The sequence below is a fragment of the Plectropomus leopardus genome, chromosome 2, assembly GCF_026936395.1.
Source record: "Plectropomus leopardus strain MGB_pleo_1.0 chromosome 2, ASM2693639v1, whole genome shotgun sequence".
In the NCBI taxonomy this organism is placed as follows: Eukaryota; Metazoa; Chordata; class Actinopteri; order Perciformes; family Serranidae; genus Plectropomus; species Plectropomus leopardus.
Genome location: NC_142177.1, coordinates 41,326,397 through 41,349,102, shown reverse-complemented (window position 1 = coordinate 41,349,102; position 22,706 = coordinate 41,326,397). Strand labels below are relative to the sequence as shown.

Here is a 22,706-nt window from a genome sequence, read left to right as displayed (position 1 = left end):
GCCTCCGCTGTGATTGGACGGCTGGTTAAAAAATGACTGCTGCATTTTCTCTTCAGCATAATGTGCAGCGTTCAGTGCAGAACAGACGCACGTCACTGTTTTCCATATGTTGTTTTTTGTGCTGGTCGGCGTTCTTGCTCTTTTTGAATTTTACAGCAGAATACAACACATGCAGGCGTTTATGCTTCCCTGTTTTCATCCTCTGTTTCTATTGAAGAAAAACAAATACTTTCACATTTTCAGAATTTGGCAACAACTTGGTGCCAAAGTATCTTTTCTTATTACATAAATATTCAGTTTACAGTCAGCTGATTTAAACCAAAATATTCACACCAGGGATGCTGTAAACTGTGAAGTTTTGTCATTTTAGCTGATCAGAAGGGAGAATAATAGAGAGAAAGTGTTTAATGTTCAGTATGAACACGATCACAGCAATCGCAACCTGTTTCAATGATGGACACACACACACACACACACACACACACACACACACACACACACACACACACACACACACACAGAGGCGCAGTGAAGCAGGATTTGATTTAAACTAACAATGGATAGATTTGTAGAGTTGTCTAATTGAAGGACGTGTTTAAGTGCTCATTAAACTGTATTACTCAACCCAGCTATTACGCTGTCACCAGCGCCTCACCTCAGTCTGACTGATGAGATGTGACACCTAATTTCCCTGTTTGTGTGTGTGTGTGTGTGTGTGTGTGTGTGTGTGTGTGTGTGTTGCTCCTGATCATAAAACATACTTTCTGCTGGGAGGAACAGTCGATTTCGTCCTCTCTGAATCGCAGTCACTCTGCTGATCAGAGGACGGACACGCCTCTCAGGCTGCCGTCACCACATTACAAAATAACGTTCAAGCATTGTGACTAATTCTAAATTTCTCTGCATTTAAAAAAAAAAAGCACATATTGTTATCGTGTATATTTTCTGCACAAAAATCCCACATTTCTACAACTATTGTGACGTTGCAGTGAGTTTGAGCTGATTAACGCCATTAAAAATAAACCAAGTCAGCAAGTTTATGGTTGCAAACAATCATTTTTTATGTGTAGTTGGCCACTTTTATGAAAACAACTTTTTGATATGTTTGCTGAAAGCGTCACTACATCCAAGCAGTGGTCCATGAGACATTTGTTCTGTGAATAAAAATCATGTCCCTCCTGTCATCTCCTGAGATGTAAACATGCAGAGACGGATGATATGTGAACATTTGTATGTGTGTGTGTTTGTACTTTGGTCGGCGTAAAGGTGGATTTAGTAGCTGGTGCATGTAAGTGATGCGTCTCTGCTGATCAGAGTGATGGTGGAGTAAATCTGCACTTTGCTGAAGTAACGCTGGTAAATTCAGGCGGTTGAGCAGCACAAACAGGACTCTCCACAGGGCTATTGACTGAGACCGTAATGCACGTGTGCAGAAAGTCCCCGTTGTCAGAGGAAACTCCTTAATGCCAGTTTACACAACAACGAAAACGGTGGCGTTCCCAAAAGGTTTAAGTTTTCAGATCTTTCCATTTTCAGGTGTAAATTAACAGCCAAAACGTACCCAAAGGTTGCCGTTTTCTCCTGAAATCGTTTCCGTATAAACCTGGCCTAAATGAAATGATGTTTGCCAGCTCGTCACATCCACCAGGCGCCTAAAAAAACGTGCAGACGTGGTATAAGCACACTCACTGTCGGCATCTGCTATTTTTGTTTTAATTTTTTTATACTTCCTCCACCCATTAGGCTGATACAGAGTGGAGACGGGAGTGTCTGTCAGAATATTAGGAGTTTGTGTTGAGTTGTTCATGGCGATGAAAAGATGAAACCTTCACCTGTCACATCAGTCGTCCCTGAAGGTCTCTGTGACGCTGCTTAGATTCGAAAGCAGAAATTGAAGAGAGCATAAAATCAGAGAGAAGCAGCTGAGCCTCGCTGAACTCTCCTTGACACCTGAACTAAACGTTAGTGGAAATTCATGCACGCCAGCGAGAATCTGTCTCCAGATCTCGCTCACCGGGCTCCCAAAACCTGCAGCCTCCGGCGAGAGCGAGCTTCATTTCATGCCCTGAAAATAATATTTCATCTGAGCCTGGCGTGTATAAACAGAGCGACCCTGAGATCTGAGCGCTCTGTGTGCCGGCCGCAGGCTGAGCGGTCATGTGCAAACCAACACGCTCCTCTTTGATCAAATCTGAAGAACTCAGTCAGACTCATTACTGAGAGATACGGAGAGAAAAGAGCAGCGGGAAGCAGCCACGTTAAAGACGCAAAACAAGTCTGGTGACAAAGAGGAAGTTAAAGCAACGAAACGACAGAAGAGTGAGTAAGACTCAGGCAGACGGAGGAACAAGAAGTGAGAGGAAGAGAGGAGGAGAAGATGGGATGAATAACGTGCACGCAATATTGATATAAAAATAAATGTCTCCATTCAGTCGGCTGAAGTGGCCACGCTAAAAGCTTTCGCAGCTGAAGCACAAAACTCTAATGAAACAACCGTGAACGCAATAAAAGGAAGGTGACCCGCTGATTTATTTATAGTATGTTATAAACACACAAATAACACACACACACACACACACACACACACACACAGAGGAGGAAGAATATTAGGATTTGAAGGTGACAGATGGAAAAGCGAACCAGAAGAAGAAAAAAAGATGCTTTTTTAGAAATGTTACTGATCATATCAGCTGCAAACATGTAAACCGTGTCAGCTGTGTCACTGTCACCTGTAAATGCTCGGCATGATTCCTTTTTTTTATCACTTTGGCTCAAAAACAGACACCAGGCGGGTTTCCATTAACCATATGCCTAATGGACACATGTCAATTTGGAAAAAAAACTCATAAAAGCCATAATTGTCCAAACTGCAATGGAAACACTTTTTTTGTCCTTTCTAGGTCACATGATGCTGTGAGGTCACATGATGCTGTGTCTATGTACTTGTCAGCAGGAACTGGCTCCCTCATGATTCAGCAGGAGCTACAAGAGCTGTTATTGCATCACATAACTCTGTTTTGAAGTTTTGGATCCACAATTCCTCTATGAAATCGTGGACTACATCTCCCAGAAATCCCTCATACGTGGCTGCTCTCACGTATAAGGGGCTCGCCTTTCCACTATGGCTCCATAACACGCCTACGTGGCCTTGGATTGGAAATAATGACGACTAGTTTGGTGGCTGCAATAGAAATAAAGCTTCTAATGTTTTGAACATCCATCGCCATGGTTACTGGGACGTTATCACCAGAGGAGAAGTCGCACAACATCACTCAGTGGAAACACAGTCATCTCACCATTGTGTTTTATCCACATTTCCAAAATATCAGTTAGGTTTTTCACAATTCTGTACCAAAATCATTCTGGCAACAAATCATAACCACTATCATGAACATCTTCCAAATCATAGCATATATAACACTGAATTCAAAATCAAGAGGAGGAGAACTTAAAACGTTGAAATAAATGGATCAAATACAATAATAAGAATTTAACGGTCTATAGCTCTCATTCAGCCTTGCTAATTTGCTTTCTTTCTTTCCTTATTTTCTCATGTTTGTTTTTTGTCTTCTGCACGTAGGCTTTTATTATCATCATCATCATTATTATTATTATTATTATTATCATTATTATTATTATTATTATTATTATCATTATCATTATTATTATTATTATTATTATTATTATCATTATTATTATTATTATTATTATATTATCATTATTATTATTATTATTATTATTATTATTATTATTATTATCATTGTCATTATCATTATCATTATCATTATCATTATTATTATTATTAGAAGTAGCAGTAGTAGCAGTAGTAGTATCAGTAAAAGTAGTATTACTGTTATCATTTTACTGTAAATTTATGTATCATTCCTACAGAGAAAGTATATACCCCCCCCCCCCGAAAAAAAAAAAGTTTTGCACAAATCTGTGATGGTAACTTGCTTTTTCACACGTTTTGAGTCACTTTAAGCTGCATGTCTTTGGGTTCTGAGAGGAAGCTGGAGAACCTGCAGAGAACCATATAACGAAACATGAGGAGAACATGAGGAGAACATGAGGAGAACAGGAGGAGAACATGAGGAGAACAGGAGGAGAACATGAGGAGAACATGAGGAGAACATGAGGAGAACATAAGGGGAACAGGAGAAGAACAGGAGGAGAACATGAGGAGAACAGGAGGAGAACATGAGGAGAACATAAGGGGAACAGGAGGAGAACATAAGGGGAACAGGAGGAGAACATGCAAACTCTGCCCCTCGGCTCAGCCCTGTTCCAGCTTATTTATGTTGCATAGATCTACGTAACAGATGTTGCATTAAGATCTCGGCTCTATTTTTTCTCATTTTTTATGCGATTATGACGAGAACGATCTCGATTAGCTTTATCTGTGAATCTGTGCGTGTAAACACGGAGAACAAAGGAAAACAGGAGATGAGATGGTAGATTGGATGAGGGATGAGGGTGATACAGCGGAGTGAAAGAAGAGAAAGAAAAGGTGAAAAAGAGGCTGCGAGGAAAAGGAGAGACGATTTCACGGATGCGAATAATGAATAAATACGTGGTGCTTTTTGTAATGACGGTGGTTGTTAGGGTTAGGGTTAGGGTTGTTTGGTCACCGTGAGCCGTTAGAGGAGAGGCTGAGTGAGCAGGAGACGGAGAGAGGGAGGCTTTCACAGTTATCGATCTGAGCAGAGACGATCTGCTGTTTCCTTCTGGAGGCTGAAACGTGCCGCCGACCTCCAAATAACATCATTAACTCTGATGAGAAAACAAGCTGGAAACAAGCAGAAAAGGCCGAGACGACGATCCGTTATTAGCCAGGCACAAGTGGAGAGGATGATTAGAGAGATCTTGTTGTGATAGCGAGTGAGACGCCACTCAGAGTAATAACCCGCCGCCGCTGGGAGGTCATCGGAGAGCAGAGCACGGCTTCCACTCGGGAATTAACGTCGAGTGTGAGCTGGATGAACCCGATTTGATTCGTCTTAAACACAAGCAAAAGTATTTTGTGGAGGATTTTTCTAATTAAGATTTCCTGTATGAACTCTCTGGATCTCATTTTCATACTTGACAGGGTTCATATGCATTTTTATCAATAATATCCAGGACTTTTAGGCAACTTTTAGAGACCATACATTCTCTATCAAAGATTTTTTTGTATAATTTAAAAAAAAACATTAATTATGAACAGGATTAGAACTAAATATTTACATATAACTTAGAGACTAGAGCCCGACCGATATGGGATTTTTGAGACCGATACCGATCTGATAGTGGAAAAATTAACCTATTACTGATATTGCGACCTATATATTAAATTTTTCAGCTGGAATGAAAATAGTTAATTGCCATGTGGACTGTGCTCGGATTTTGCACTGATGTGACTTTGCAAAAGTGCTCAGAAGGCTGCTCTCTTAAACAAACAACTTTTATACAACAGTTTACTTATCGAACATTACACACACAAAAAAATATTAAATAAAAATAAAATACACATCAGTGCTGTGTGGTCTTCACTGACCATTTAAATAAAAATAAATACAATAAAATAAATAGCTAAATAAACATCAGTACTGTTCAGTGTCAGTCACTCACTCAGTTTTCTGCATTATATGATCTATAAAAAAAGTTTTCTCATCGGCACATATCAGAAAAAATATACGCCGATGCCGATATGCTCCGATATGTCTGTGAAAGGCTCATATTGGCCGATAACATCGGTTGACCGATAAATCGGTTGGGCTCTATTAGAAACTGTTTATTATTTATGAGAAGGGAGGGGTTGGTGCAAAAAGTAGAAGGCATGGTGCAAGTAATTGTGATGTAAAAAAAATAATTGCTTGTCAGCCCAAATATACACTCAAATGTGCAAGCTTAATTTGTGCTAAATGGAAGAGTTTCCACTTCAGTATTTTTCTACAGTTTTGGTTTTACAAAGCTCAAAAAAAATTAATTTATTGATTGTTAATTAATTAATTAATTATTAATTAATTATTTTAACATACAGCACTGAGGTCACTATAATATAATACAATATAATATAATAATAATAAGGGAAAGTCAGTGTCCAGAAAACGGAAGAGATTAACAACACTAAAAAAAATAAAACTAAAAAAGCTAAAAAAAATAAATAAATAAACGAATAAATAAATAATAAATAATAGATGAATAAATACATTAATTAAAAAGAAGGGTTAGGGTTAGGGTTAGGGTTAGGAGGAGAGACAGAAATGTCCTCACTCTGCAGCTTAAATCAGTCCTCAGATAGAAGTACAGCTCACACACACACACACACACACACACACACACACACACGCAGGTTACCATGGAGGCAAACTCTATAAACTTTTCCAGAGCAGCTGCCTCGAACACGCACATGCAGATTCCATCCATTTCATCATTGACCCTCTCAGCACTTATTGATTTTTATAGGGCTGACTCTGTGTGTGTGCGCGCGTGTGTGTGTGTGTGTGTGTGCGCGTGTGTGTGTCTGGTTATGTTTGAACACCTCATGTATTTTCGTGTTGCATCTGTAATTTGCTGCTCCGTCCTCCCTCCCTCTTCTCTTCTCTAAATTGCGGCTGATTGGTTTTTAATGTTTCTGCCGTCGTTGGTCGATATCACAAACTGCAGTCGGACAGCTGAGAGACTCCTCTGCCCGCTGAGAGTGTGTGAGCAGTCACCGGTACGACAGGAAACAGAGCAGTAATTCATATTTTGTGCTGCTGATGGCACTCGGACCTGCAGCTTGTGGTTTCTTGGTTTGCTCGCGGTGATGTGCATTGATTAAACTGACAAACTGAAGCTGAAGCACGCCGTTTTATTCCCCGTTGCTTTCTCTCCTGTGGCGTTCGACCCTCCTGTAATTGGATAGAGGGTAGGATCTGATAAGTATTCACGTCCTCCTACTCCTTTTTATACATGATGTTCTCATGTTTGTTTACTAAATATGTCCGATGGGCATTCTGGTGATGTTTCTCTTGCTTTTTTTCCTCCTATTTTATTTGGCATTTTCTAAATAAAGATCTCACTACTATTGGATAGTTTCATGTCACACTGAGTTTTGACATCTGTTCACACAAAATCCATCCAAAAATACAGAAACTGCAGGAAATTTGTGATGATGAGAAAAAGCGATGAAATCAAACACCGACAACCTGAAAAGTTTATCTGCAGCTGCATTTTGCTCCAAATCCACAAAACCAGCCTGAAAAGAGCAAAACTCCTACATGTTGCCTGGGAGCCAGTGGAGCAAAGCTGTGTAGTTGTCGGACCTTTGTTGGAGCTGGCTGATGCTGCGCTATGATTGGCCAATCTGCATAGAGGGCCGGGACTTAGTGAAGGGTCAGTTAATGGTTAAGTTTCACTTTTACTGTGCTTGATGCCGTGCTACTCTGCCTGTGCCCAGAGTACGCTCTGCGCTCCGAGAGTGGTGCAAAGAATAACCGAATGGTCTGACAGTGCTCTTAACTCTTTAAAACATGAGCAAATTAGCTTGATTTCATTCAAATCATCCACAAAGGCGACAAGCAACTCCACAAGAAATGACGGCCAAATTAGCATGAAATTAGTAAAACCTGCCTGAAAATACAACAAAATTACCTGAAATATTGCAAAAATAGAAAGACAAAAAAAGTAGAAAATGAAAGCACGCAAGAAAATGACCGAGGAAATAAAATAAAAATAAAATAAAATATAAAATAATATAGTTCTTTAACAATTTTCTGATGGTTATCTTTTTTTTCCCCTTTTATAAATTTCTTGCATTTTGAGGCAGATGTCTGAACAAACTGCTGATGCCTATTTGCTCATATTTCAGAGGTTATTATTATTATTATTATTATTATTATTATTATTATGTACGGCTGCTTCTTACCAGGAGAATAGCTGAAATGCTCTGGATGTCGATGGCCTTTGGTCCGCACAGATATCGCGACACTTTGACGTGCAGATAAAACAAACATTCGTGGAAGCAGCGGACACGTCGAGGCCTTCCTGTCTCACTTTGTGTCCTCGTTTCGGAGGACAGAAGTGGCTTCACTTGTTGTTAAACGCTCTGTAAATCTGTGTTTCATTATTTCGAGGCTTTCACTGTGATACAAATACAATAACAATAAAAATCTACCTGTAAGTCTTTAAGCTGCCATCAGCCTGCCCTTGTAAGTGATCAGCAAACTGTTCATGCATCTTAATCTTATCAAACTGCGTCAGTATGGGCGCTCGTTGAACTGACAGCTTATTATTCCTCTCATTATGCAGCAGTAGCACTGTTAATTTGTTTGCTGGGAGCCAAATCTGTTTTCTGAGTCAGCTCTCGCGGCTGTTATTGGTGTCAGCGGCACAAATCTTCCTCTTATTTAAGCTGATTACTCAGATTGTTCCTTTTTTCTGCTTCATTAACCTTCAAAATGCCATGTAAATGAAGTTTTTTATTATTTCCTGAGAAAGGCCAAGAGGGGGTTGAAACATTTCCCCAAATCTGACTGAATGGGAGTTTGCTTTGCTGGCATTATTTTGTTATTTTGAGAGTTTTAGGGGTAAAAAAAAAAAACTTTAACCTTTCCATGACATCGTATAACTCAGTCAATTTACCTCTGTGGCCTAGAATATGTTTTTATTTATTCATTTTCCTTGTTTGAGGATGTTTTTCGGCTCCGTAAAGTTTTCGGGGGGAAACAGGTTTTTTTCCACTGCTGGGACTGACGCTGAAAAACGACAACAGGATTGTTGAAGACAGCTGAAAAACACCTAAAAGTAGCAGGTAGAATAAATTCTCTGCAATATTTCCTCATGTTTAGTCAAAGTGTTTGCAGAAACCCCGAATATGCACCGACTTTAACCCTTTGAGACCCAAAGGAGCTTCACTTTTCTTACAGTGTTTTCAGACTCTTTTCACGATGTTTAAACCTCTTCAATTCTGAGCAAACTGGTGCAATTTATTTTTTAAAAAAAGAAAAGGAAAATAGACAGTGAGCAACTTAAATTGATGTTAAATTCATTTAAAGGATAAGTTGTAGAGAAATGTTCCACAAATTGCATTAAATTAGTAGATTTAGATAAAAAAAAACTAAGGAAAAATGTTTAGGGGAAAAAAAGTGAGCACTGAGGAGAGGGACATACAGCTTGAAAAGGTAGTATTATAATTTATTTTATTTATTGTAAATAAAAAGCTCACACCCTAGCCCCCCACCGCCCTCCTCTGATAAATAAAGTACAGTCCCACATAGGGATGGATATCGTTAGGATTTTATCAATACCGATGCTTGTCGACTCATTGATAAAAAAAGAAATTCAAGTTATTTCGTTTTTGTCACAAACTGGACAGCTCAATGATTTGTTTGACTTCTCATGTGACTCTGGTTATTCAGATTTCCTTTGACAAACTATTTCCACAAACTGAACTGAAACGTTTCTCTACAATATAACTTCTCACGTCAGTCTCACAGTTTCCTCTGAAAGAAAAACATAACTGCAGTTCTCGTTAATTAACGTTTATTGTTATCAGAGCAGCTTAGGCTTCATTGTCAGCAGTTAAAAATGACTGCTAATAGAACATTAAAGGATATAATGAGCTCTGCAAAACAGCCAGATCTCACCAAAACCTTTCAGGGCTGGGAGGGCGTACATAAGTCTAGGATTTCAGAAAATAACCAGACATCGTCCACAGACAAAGTGGTTGGTGCCCTGTCTCTCTTCTGTCTGTCCTCTGTCTGTCTCCTGTCTCTTTGTCTCCTTCCTGTCTTTTGCTCTCATATTACAGTAAAGTGAACATTAAGCTTTTCAGAGCTCGCTACCTCATTAGACTCTCTCCATTCTCCTCTAATGGAGCCCTGCGCTCTGACACGAGGTGTACGAGTGTGTGTGTCTGTGTGTGTCTGTGTGTCTGTGTGTTAAGGGTCAGGATACTAACAGTGTGTGTGTAATGTTGGTCAGAGAGACAGACAGAAGGCCTGCAGTCCCACAAGACCTCATTATAGCTCTGAGGGAAGACTCTCTCTCACACACACACACACACACACTTACAATCAGACATCTGGAAAAGGGCATAGGGCACACGTGTACACACACACACACACACACACACACACACACACACACACACACACACACACACACACACACACACCTACACAGGTTTGTGCATGGCGAGGCACTTACACACACACGCATGCACTGTCAACTGCACCAACACAAGTCAAATGTCTAAAAAAGGGCAATTGAGCTTAGCAAGAGTTCACTGCAGCACACACACACACACACACACACACACACACACACACACACGCTGTGCAGTGGGCGGTGGATCATGCACATAGCAGAGTGAGGTCCTGGGATTCCAGTGTACTTTGTGAGTTCACTGCTGTCGTCTTTTAGTCTCGTCATCTCTGCGTAGCCCTGCAGTTGTCGGCGTGTGAAACAGCTGAGTGTCCGCTCAACATCAGACACGCGCCACGCCTTAGGCTGCTTGTACAGCTGACGCACCACATACACACACATTTAGACACACACACACACACACACACACACACACACACACACACACACACACACACACACAGTGTCGGACAGACATCAATTCCATTCGGGTAATTACTCCCCGGAGCTTGTCTTTGGGCTTTCTGTGGAGCTGGAAAAGCAATTTGTTTGTGTTTATTAGTATTTTCGCAGCGTGGAAAATGACAAAAGGAAACTGCACGTTGAAAATGAACAAAGTTGTGATTGTCTGTCTGTTGGCTGGAAGCTCGACCAAAGACTAGTGTGGAAATTTAAAATTTTATTGGCTTTAGATCGAAGACGGATTTGTAGTGATGACAGGACAAAATATTTTTGTGTACTACATGTAGTACTGTGACTTATTCTGGTGCTGTCAATCCTAGTGCTGTTACAGATATCTCTATATATTTTTTAGAACTGTAACTATATTCTCAGGCCAAGTAATGGGATTATTTCATTAGTTGTTATCTCGTCACTATATTGACAATAATTGATCATTTGAGTTTTTTTTGATCTGCTGATGACAGCAGATGTGAATTAACTCTAAACTATAATCTGGTACGGCGCATCAGGTGGTAACATTTATGTTTGAAACTGCACATAGTTCCTTTAAAACAGAACAGAAAAAACAAACAAACAAACAAACAAACAAACAAACAAATAAAGGGGATTCTTTTAGCAGAACAAACCTAAACCGTGTGGCAGAGAGAGCTCAGTCAGGTCAAGTTCAACAGATTATTTAATCAGATCTGATAAAATAAAATAAACAGCACACTCTTCTGTTTCCAGCTCTCTCAGTGTGAAGTTTTCAGTTTTCATTGTAAACATAACGTGTTTAGATTTTGGGTTTTTTATCCGACAGGGCGAGACATCTGAAGATGTGCGTGGTTTTAGTGATTTTTTCCAATTTTATAGATTAATTGAGTTGTCAATGGAAATAATCATTTGTTGCAGCACACACACACACACACACACACACACACACACACACACACACACACATATATATATATACTCTGTGTAGAACCATTTTAAATACTAATGTTATCATTGTCATCTTTGCTAACACTTCATCTGCCCCTGCAGCCTGTTCTCATTCTGCCGCTCGCTCAGTGATTTCGGTGCACAAAGGAACTTTTTGCTGCGCTGTGAAATGTAGCAAACGCTGTGGTTGCGCTCTAAAATGGCGGCGGCATTGGCGTGGCAACGCCGCCACGCCGTGAGCGTGCAAAAAACGCAGCGGGTGCACGGCTCCGAAAACTGTCTGTGACACACTACTGTATTTTTTATGTCCTGTTATTTTGTCACACACTTAGTAACAAAGAGCCTTTAAATAAAAAGTAAAGTACAACATGTGATATAATTATATAAATGGAAGTTAGACGGCTTCACTGAAGAATAATCCTGGCCCCAAAATAGCACAAAGACCAGCCTTCCTTCATGCTTTTGACTCTCGGGGCAAATTGTTCGGCTGTTATCGCTCGAAATGTTTGATGTGCTGGAGACGTGTTTCAAGACACAGCTTCAAAAGTCGACCTGACGTTTGCTGTGCTGGAGTTTAATCGAAGGAGCTCGAACAGGCTCGCAGTGTCTGTTGGCGTTATGAAGTCAGTCGTCGTCATTGTTTCGCCGTCAGCTGACGGCCACATTCGTTACTCTTTATCTAACAGACCAACGGGAGAGAAGTCAGAGAGCGATGGTGAGGCATTTTGGGGAAAACACTTACTTGTTTTCTGGCAGAGAGACATGAAATAGAGAAGACAGAGACGTCGTCTGTATGAAGCTACAACAGCAGCCACTTTCAGTCCTTCACTTTTACTTTTGCTGATTTTGCTGATTATCTGCATCTGCATTTTATTTTAATGACTGCAGATAAAGTTTGTTTAAGTGCAAAGAAAGTATCGGCAGGGGAGGAGCTACTGCTTTGTAAAACCTCAGCGAGCTTTTTTATTTATGAATTTTTTCAAATTTAAATTTCACGTGACTTCATAAGAGAAGTTGCTTTATATGATGCTGAATTTTTAAGTTTTGATTTAAGTTTTTCTAAAGGCAAGGCAAAAACACCAACCTGCATTTCTTCTTCTAAACCGTCCAGTTTCATCAGCTGACCACAGAAGAATCTTTGCTTTTTAGTTAAATTATATGAGACTTAATTCTCTGTACCATATTCATATTTTATCATCCTGAATGTTTTCGGTTTTAGTCCGTATATCACAGCTTAGCATACATTTGTGAAATTTGTATCTGTCAGTTAAATGGCAAATTGTTGTTTTACACTTCAGTTTTTGTAAATAAACCTGGTCTGAAGTGTTGATGAGTGAACTTAAATTGTGCTGAGGTGGATTCTGTTTCCTCTGCTGTGATTTTTGAAGTTCGATCATCTGAGCGCTCTCGTTTGTTTCCCTGCAGGACTGATCCAGTGATGTCGCCACGTCCACAGATCTGAGCGAGCAGGTCGGTGAGTCAAATCCTCCGATTCTTCGTCTGAACGTGTGACGCTAATCTGTGAACTGAGCTGACTGTGGAGATCTTCTGTGTGCGAGGCGTCCGTGTTTTCACTGAAACTGAAACTGCACCGTGATTGGTGTGCGGGGTCATACAAGCTCATGGTGGTATTCCTCATACCTGGTGCTCATACTGAAAGTTTAACCGTGTTCTGGTAATGCAAAAAAACAAAAGTAAAAAAGTAATAAATAAATAAGAAAGTAATAAATAAATAAATAAATAATGCCATCGGGACCATTAATACTCATATTCATATTTCATATTCTGATTAAGAAAAATAAAAAAGAAAAGACATGAAAAGTGATTTATTTTTCCTTATTCCTAACATTATTACTGAAAATTTGAAATTATTTTAGTAATGCAAAAAAAACCAACCAAACAAACAAAAAAAACAAACAGCTGTTTGTCTGGCACCATTAATGCTCTGAGTTTTATGTTGTTTTGATGATACAAAGCAAAAAAGAAAAGACAAAAATCCCTCTGATAATGTTTTTTTTGCATGCTTGACATTAATGCTGAAATCTTAACTTTAGTCTGGTAATACAAAAAATAAATAAATCATCCTCATTTAGTTTTCCTTTTGCCTGGAATTCATTCTTAATGAACCACTTTATCCTTAAAATGCAATAAAAAAACAGCACATATTTTGGAAAAAGAAAAGACATAAATTCATTTTTTTCTTACGTCTTATACTCTTCCATAAATAAATGTTCAGCCCTGCGGAGAAGAAATGTGACAGATAATCGCAGCTCTTCAGTACATTCAGATTTAACGTCTCCTGCTTTTGTTTGCATGAGACTTGAAAAATCAGCCGTGAACTCGTTCCTCGTTCCTCGGGACACGCAGACATATTTGATGTCACTCATAACAAAACAACAAACGGATAAATCAGGAGGGAGCTCTTGAAGCTCTCGCTTTAACGTATTTATTATTATTGTTATTATTTATGTCCCCCTAACTGGGAGTTAATATTTAAACGTTCTGCAGGAGCTTTGGGAGGTAACGCAATACGTACTAAATTTAATTTTGATAAACGTTCTTCGCTCTGCCACGAGAACAAAAAGTCCGCTTTGTTGAGTCGCCTCAAAGCGTTTGGCTTCGTCTCCGCTGCGTCGTGAACTCCACGTCAGCTCGGTTTCACACGCCCACAGCCAAACAGCCACCGCCAACTTTCTCCAGAAGTCTCACGTGATCTGTCGAGACATTTTGGCCCAGAGACACACAGAAGACAACACTGTAGTAAATGTCTTTATTCTGTTCACGTCTCCGTCATTTTAATATAATAAGAATTATGATGATAATAAACTTTATTTATGTGGCACTTATCAAAACCAAAGTGCTGTACACTTAAGATCACAAAACACACACAGGAAACAAATTTAAAACACAACTGTAAAACGTGTGTGTGTGTGCGTGTGTGTGTGTGTGTGAGAGAGAGAGAGTGAGACTTGTATCTTTGTGAATTTGATCGTTTTGTCCCTGTCACTTTTGGAAAGTGCGACCGGTCGTCACTTCTTGTTCAGACCTGGTTTGAGTTTTAAGGTCAGAACCGTTGAACCGGCAGAGAGATGAACCAAAGCAACTTTTGAGAGTTTTGTTTTGTGTCGCCTCCTCGCGTTCTACGATCATAAAATTCCTCTTTGTTTAAAAGGAGTCTGGTGGGTTTGACGATGGCGATTTCGGGGCCGTTTCTGGTTAAACAAGAAGGATCTTTTTCTTTATCAAAAAGGTTTATCTCTGTCGGGATCCTTTTCTTAATGTTGTCAGCAGGCCGAGACCCAAAAATTTGCATATTCATTCATATTCCTTCTGCACAGAGCAGGAGAATTTTAACATCCTCCATATTTATCAATTTAGACAAATAACGTGATCTTACAGACTAATTTAGAACACTGGATGCAGATTATTGTGCTGATAACTGTCGAAGTTTTTGAACTTCACAAACTTTTAAGTGTCACAAACGCGGAGAAGCAGTCGGAGGCACACCGGGCGCTCTCTCACCTGGCACTGAGGCTCTGTGGCGCACGGTGTCTCTCTCTCCTGACACAGAAAACTGTCGGGATGAGACCGTGTTGCTCCGTCACTGCTCGGGTGAAGCTGTGACCGGACGTGACAGTGATGTTGTGAATTAATATTAATTAAACCAAGTTGCTCATTGGTTTTTTCCTACTGTACTTGATAAAGGCGTCAGAGAGTGATGTCACTCCAGGTTTCAAAGGGTTAAACTTCACGCCCTGTTTAATACCTAAATTACACCCATCAATCCTCCTGAATTCATAGAGCTGTACCTGAACGTGACAGTGACTCGTAGTTCCGAGTTTTGGGGGTGTCCTCAGGTACGTCATCAGTTATTTACGGGATTTTTCTTCTGTGGTCACGAGAGGACAGAAGCTCTGGGATTTCTCTGGAAACAGGAATCTGACTCGCTTTATGTGCGTGGGACTCGTTTCTGCTGCTTTAATTTAGCGTCTGAACTCAGCGGCTCAGGGGTCTATCATTAGTCTGGGACCAACCACACACACACACACACACACACACACACACTGAACATAAGGGAGTTTTGTATTTCAGCTGTAATTACAGTGAGGAATGAATCTTTGCATTTTCCAACAGAAAGAAGATGGATTTTTTTAAAACTTGGCTCATTTCAAGATGACATTTGGAAATCGTCTGTGAGACGTGCATATGGAGTTTAATGTGCTTCAGTTTTATGTGCTCTGTTTGTGTTTTGTTGTGTTTTTCTGCTCTGCTCTCTGAGCCAAAACGTCTCGATGTGTCCCACTCTCCTACTCCTCTCCTGAATCTCACTTCCATGTTTATCCGTCTTCTTGCTTTTATGTCTCACTGTATTTTAGCTGCTTTTTGAACCCTCCGTCCTCCCTCTCTCCGTCCCACTGCATCTTTCATCTCTTTTTATTCCTCTCCAATCTGTGCCTTCCTCTCCCTCTCTATCTTTTCCTTAAATCAGCTCTGCCTTTATTCTCTTCCTCTCTCTATGCTGAGCTGCCAATTAGTGTGTAAAATACAAACCCTCAGAAAGCCCTGCACGTCTTCATACAAAGAAAAAGTGGAAGCAGAAATCAAATGGATTTGGGTCATGAGTGCAGAGCGCTCACTCAGCCACAGAAACTGTTTTTCATCTTGGCTTTATTTTTATTGCCTCAACCTTGTTTTGCCAACAATATTTTACAAATGAGGATATTATGATGATCATATTATGATTATGATGAACGGATTGAATCACGGTTTCAGTGCTGTGATGCTAAACTTAGGGCCTGCGGGCCAAATTTGGCCGCTGATAGGGTGCCGGATGGCCCCTTAAACATTTTGTAATTTGTAATAAAAACAGTTATTCACAGTGGGAATTGTTTTTGTAATTTTAGTCTCTATAAGGTGTCAGAGTGAATAAAACAGCATCAAAATAGAGCTTGTTGATCAAAAAAAGGGTCAGTGGAGGATCCCCCACACCCCCGACAGAGGTCCTAGCCAAGACACTAATGTCCTGAAATCATAGAAATGTCCTGAAATGACAGAAATCTGATAAAATCTTAAAATGTCCTAAAATCTGAGAAATGTCCCGAAACCCTAGAAATGTGCTAAAACGCTAAAAACATCGTAAAATATGAGAAATGTACTAAGCGGGGCGCTCAGGGACAGTCGGCCTCGGGGACAGTCGGCCTCGGGGACCGGCGGTCTCGGGGACAGTCGGCCTCGGGGACAGTCGGCCTCAGGGACAGCCGGCCTCAGGGACAGCCGGCCTCAGGGACAGCCGGCCTCAGGGACAGCCGGCCTCAGGGACAGCCGGCCTCAGGGACAGACGGTCGGGTGGGACCACAGGGCAGTGTGTGATCGTAGCATTTATTAGCCATGCATCGTAAATGAGACTTCTTTTTTTTTTATAACTTCTGTATTTAACATCTTCCCGACATTTTATTCATGAGGACCCGTCGCTGCCGCGGTTCGACTCTGAGGCCTCACCTGTGGTGTCAGTGAGGAGGTTTGAGGTCAAAGGGTCAAGTGAAGGAACAACGGTACAATATGAGCTCATTTCCTGCTGACAGTGCTTCAGTATGACCTCTGTGACCTGCACACACTTTGTACTGTGTGTGTGTGTGTGTGTGTGTGTGTGTGTGTGTGTGTGTGTGTGTCTCGCGCTCTGTTTTAATTCCTCTCAGATCGTCTTTTTCTGCAAAAACAAGCGACGTTTGGAGTCATCCACACACAGGATGCCTTTTGTGTTTTTGTGCATTTCTGCTCTGATGTGTTGTATCTCTTCTTGGTGCCTCGTCAGAGGCTGAAGGGCCTGAGCTGTTTTTCAGTCACATGATTATCGATGTATATTTAAGGTAGCGACTCAACAGAAAACGTACAAATCTGACGAAGAGCAAACTGGCTCCAAACGTCACTCGAGCTTCGCAGAATAAAAAGCCTTAAATGGGAGCTTCAAGTGCAGATCTCTGTCTTTTACATTTGTTCATCTTGGATCCAGCATCCACTACGGGATGTGCGTGTCTCATTTTGAATGTTTCTTCACGTTAGCTGATGTTTTCATTCGATCTCCCGGTCTGTCTGTTCCACCGGAGCCTCCTCCAGTTTTTGTTTGTCGCTCTCTGACTCGACGGAGCTGTTAAACCGCAGAAAAGGGGAGGACGAGTAAAAACAGAGGAGGACTGTGTTTTTAGTTTGAAGTGGACCGAACAGAGGAGCTGATGTGCGAACAATTTGCCTGACAAGTAATCTCACATCCCCCCGTGTCTCTCTGCACACCTCGTATGTATATATATATATATATATATATATATATATATATATATATATATATATATATATATATATATATGTTCTCTGACATCCAGTGAGTAATCAGCTCATGGCGTCGGCGTCGGTGTTGTTGTGAAACACGCTTCTGCATCCTCAGCTCATCGAGTCGCAGAAGCAGGTGATGATGAGAAACATCTTTTTGTCCAGTAAGAGCTTCTGTTTGTTCTCCAAATCTTAACCCTTCGGGCTCGTTTTAATATCACACAACTCTCATCGCTTTGCACACAAAATGCGCTTTTCAAAATCAAGCTTTAAAAAATATTAAACATTAATATTTTATTCTCTTAAAATTCCAACTTTTTCTCTCGTAAAAATTGCAACTTTATTCTCATAAAATTATCACTTTATTCTCATAAAATTATCACTTTATTCTCATAAAATTATCACTTTATTCTCATAAAATTATCACTTTATTCTCATAAAATTCTGACTTTTGTCAGGGGTAAAATTAAGATTTTTTTTTTGCAAAACTGCAACTTTATTTTTGTAATTTTATGACTTTTTTCCTCATTAATTTACGACTTAATTCTCGTAATATTGTGATGTTATTCTCATAAAATTTCGACTTTTGTCTCGTAAAATTACAAGTGCATTCTGATAATATTACTTATTTTCCCCTCAAAATATTAGTGCTTTTTTCTTAAAGTCTCAAAAAAAAAATTTTTTCCTCTATGTGGCCTTAAAACATTTAGTTTTAATTTAGTTTCCACGGTGTATTTGTGTCCTACTTATTGTAGGAGCTGAGCTGGAAATTCACTGATTCAACAAAAATACACAATCTGGACTAACTGTATGCCATATTAATGAATACAGCCAAAACTGTCAAAAAAAGAGGAATAAAAAGCGTGTAAAATGCTCCAAACAGTCCCTGAGGGTTCAGTACGTCTGAGTCAGATCCTTCTGAAAGTTTTGTGCCTGCTGGAGGGGATGTGCTGATGTCGGAGAGAGATTTTTATGAGCTCCTTGTTGAAGTGCCGTGTCTGCACAGCCTGTGGTCGTAAGCTCTCTGACCATCAGCTGGCCTGTAAAATCCTCCACAGACTGATATTAGCCTGATTCAACAGATACAAGCAACAAACACAAAATCTCTGACACAAGAGCAGCATGCCAGAGGTTTGGAAGCCGGTTTTATTGGTTTCATTGAAAAAGTTTACTCAGTTTGATGTTGTTATCAGGAGATTTGTGACTTAAACAGCTTTGGGCTTGTATCCAAGCTTTCTGAAATCCATTTATCTAGAGACGATTTGTCGTTAACTTTTGTATATTTGAGCCTGGACGCTACTTTCTCATGATTTCGTGTCTAAGTGATTAATGGGAACAATTTTTGAAATTGGTCCAATATTAAGCAAGTGCTGCAGCCAGCAGCAGCCAATCAGCCTGCAATTAAATCCCTGCAGATAATCGAGCATTGTCAAAGCACATCCACTAAAAGTGCTTTTTTTTTTTTTTTTTTTTTTTTACCATAGATTGTTTTTAAAAGTGTTTGACGACATTTTGAAAATGATCCAAATAGAGATGGACTTTTTTGTTAAAGAGTAAGATCTTTTTTGTTCATCAAGAAACAGCGTCAGAATTGACATCACCAACACACCAGACTCCATTTAAAGAAACAGTCATTTTAGCATTTTTAAAATAAGCATAGTTTTACATCCAACTATATGAATCAAAGGTTTATTTCAATAAACCAAAGTTGGTGATCGTTGGAACAGTTGAAGGACGAACGAAAGCGTCTTTTATGACTTTTATTTTGTTTCTGTCACTTTGAGTGAAGCGTGTTTTACGATGATAAAACCAACAGTTATTTAAGGGGAGTCTGGTGGGCTTGACGTTGGCTGTAGGGATGCACGATAATATCGGTTCAACATCGTTATCAGCAGATTTTTTTAATAATGAAACATTTGAATCAGCCAACATGCAGTGTTTTGCCAATATCACAAACCAATATTTTTTTTTAGATTGACGCAGTGAATCTGTCGTCCAAACACGTTCTCAGCCCAACTCGTCACATATCGGCGCTTTTTCAGTGGCGTTCACATCTACGCACGAGGCACCAAATATCCTCATTTCAGCTGGTTAGATGTCTAATTCCACAGACTGATCGGGGATTTCCACTTCACACACTGACGACAGTAACGCAGCTGGGGTGTTCAAGTTCAGGATGAGGACGAGCCGGACATCCACCATCCCCTCCACCTCTGGATGTCAGGGTCAACTCAGATAATCCGTCACTTCAGAAACGCTGATATGATCCGTATGGACCATTAAAACCAGCTGCTGGCAGAGGAAACCATGAGGAATAAGTTAAACGTTTTAAAAGGTCTTGTGATTAATGGATGCGCAGCCAATTGGGTTAATGGATCCAGTTATCAGTGGTTGTGTCAGGATCTCAGCAGGATAATAATGACTGCTCTGGTTTTGTGGAGCATCTAATTCAATAAAGAGTCCATTACTTCCTGCCTGTTAGCCCCCAGAAGCCTCAGTGTTTCTCCTCCATCAGCATCTCTCGCTGGGTGGCGGCCTGTCACTTTCTGCTTCACGTGACGTTACTGCAGTGGTGCGAGGGTTAATCAAGAAGCTAAACACAAAGTCAGAAAGCAGCCAGTTCAACCTGATAGTCTGATGGTGTGAAACAGCTGCAGCGTCACAGTTTGATTCTTCCACGTTTTCTGTAAACCAGAGACTCAACATGCTTTTCTTCCACTTCTGCAGAAGGACAGGAGGCCGCGGCAGGGCTGGGAAAAAAGTCTTATCACGATAATTTTTTTCATGTCGATATCGATATATATCAGCATATACATCAAATCACTATTTCTGTGGAGCTTAAAGGTTCCTTTGACTCTTCAGTGAGATATGAAGATATCATCAGGTTAATTTTGGTTTAAATATTTGTTTTTGTCAAACATTGAACATGACAAATATACTGTAGAACAGCATCACCAGCTGGAGGACCTATTCTACTAAAACTCACAGAGGTCCAGGTACTAAAATTTCCTCCCAGCAAAGGTCCGAGCCTCAAACCTAAAATCAGTATCACCATTAACTGAACATTTTACTTTGATTACGATTAATGAACCATTATTTTTCTTTTTGCTCTTTTTTTGTGGTTTGTTTTTTGACCTCATAGTTCACTGACACAGTTTCATGTGACCATGATGTGTTGGAGTGTAATAAACATATGATTTATTATTATTTATCTATCTATTTTTTAAAAAGATGCTTCTTAATACTCTTGAACTTCGAGAATTCTGATATTTTTAGGTTTCAGCCTCCAATTTCGCCTCTTTGCTGTGTTGTTATTAGACAAACTTGGCTGAAAGACACTTGTATCTCAAAGTATGTTTCCATTTCTTTTTTATTGCCTCCCCTCTGTGTTTACGGGCTCATGCTGTTTATTTTTTATTCTCCTGCCCATCTTTCTTTCTGCTGCTGTTTGCTTTGTCTCTTTCCATTCATATCTGCCCCACCCTCCTCCCTTCCTCCTCGATGTAATAAGCTTCACGTGTCCCGGCGGCCGGTGGCCTCATAAAGAGGAGAGATGATATCCACACACACTCGGAGATGAGAGAAGTGGCTCTCGAGTTAAGGAGCCAATTGAAAGCATCTCTCCTGCAGCAGACTGAGCAAATACGACTGAGTGAGCGCCTGGTTTTCACACAGAGAGGGGGAGACAGAAGGGGGGAGGGCGGTAATGAGAGAAGAAGAGAGGGGAACAGATGTAGAGCAACACAACAGAGAGGCAGAGAAAGGAGTTTGACGTGTGTGGGCGTGTTGACATATCACTGATGTAACTGGATCTATTTGACAACTAAAAGGTTACAAGAGTTCAACGAGCATTTAGGAGGAAACTCGATCTCTGCTCCGGAGACAAAATTCAAGAAGTTTCAGTAATCTGTAGCGTGTTTGAATGGTCGATAAAGGTGCTGATCCACCAGTCTGATCAGAATACTTCAAGTCTGGGAAATTCATCAAATCCAATTAATTAAACATCTAATGCATTAAAGCTGCAGTGCAGAACAGTGAGACATAAACACTGACTGTGCTTATGATGTACGCCTGCAGGTGAGCCCCGTGGATGTAGTAAGAGACCTGGATACAGCATTTTCAGCAGGACCCTGTTTCTCAGTGTTAAATGAAGTATGTTAAATGTTAAAAAAGTTCTCTTCCTGCAGTATGAAATTACTCAGATGATGGGTGCTGCTTTTTTAGAGACTGCTGCTGACAGAACTTAAGGTTTAACACTCTGTTATCTCTAAAGAAGGACTTGTTGCACAGTTTAAAACCCTTGGTAGGGGAGGGGGGTCATATTATACATGCAAACAGAAATGAATAGCAAGAAACAAAACAAACACTTTAATGGAAAGACAAAACAAAAATCAACAATTCAACCAACATGCTGAGACAGAGACTGTATCGTATTAACTTTCTGTGAGCTGTAAATTCGGCGGGAGCGCTCTCTTTAAGTCCCTCTTCTTTTCCTTCCTCTGAACGTTTGTTTTTTAACCGGAGCGTTCTCTGCACAAACTTTTCTTGGACTCGAAGAAGTTTCCACCTCACTCCTGACTGCTGCTCTGTGTTTGTGCTCCTTGTAGGCGTCCTGCTGTGCTCTGTTTTTTAATCAATGCTCCATTTTTCTGTTTGACCTCTCTGTGTCTTATTTATGTGGATAAACTATAGAATATTACACCACTCTGCAGAGTTTAGCGGGCTCGTACTGTATCTCTGCCTGCTGTGATGTTTGGTTTCATGTGCAGGTTTGATATTGATTATTATACATGAGATGTGCTGACATGAAGCAGAAGGTCTGCAGCTCGCAGCTATGAATGCTTCCTTGCAACAAGAGTCAGATCTCTGTTTGAGGGCAACCAAAGTTG

At 40.2% G+C, this 22,706-nt stretch overlaps 1 protein-coding gene across 4 annotated transcripts in view; it reads left to right on the top strand.

Moving 5' to 3' along the window:
- pcbp4 (poly(rC) binding protein 4) overlaps window positions 1–22,706 on the top strand; it is a 159,890-nt gene that overhangs the window by 43,875 nt on the left and 93,309 nt on the right. For 3 of the 4 annotated variants that reach the window (XM_088071012.1, XM_088071019.1, XM_088071025.1), the window contains exon 2: window positions 12,919–12,967. The gene's annotated coding sequence lies outside the window, so the exon portion shown is untranslated. The remainder of the gene's footprint in view (window positions 1–12,918; window positions 12,968–22,706) is intronic. The other variant, XM_088071014.1, reaches the window with a different exon arrangement.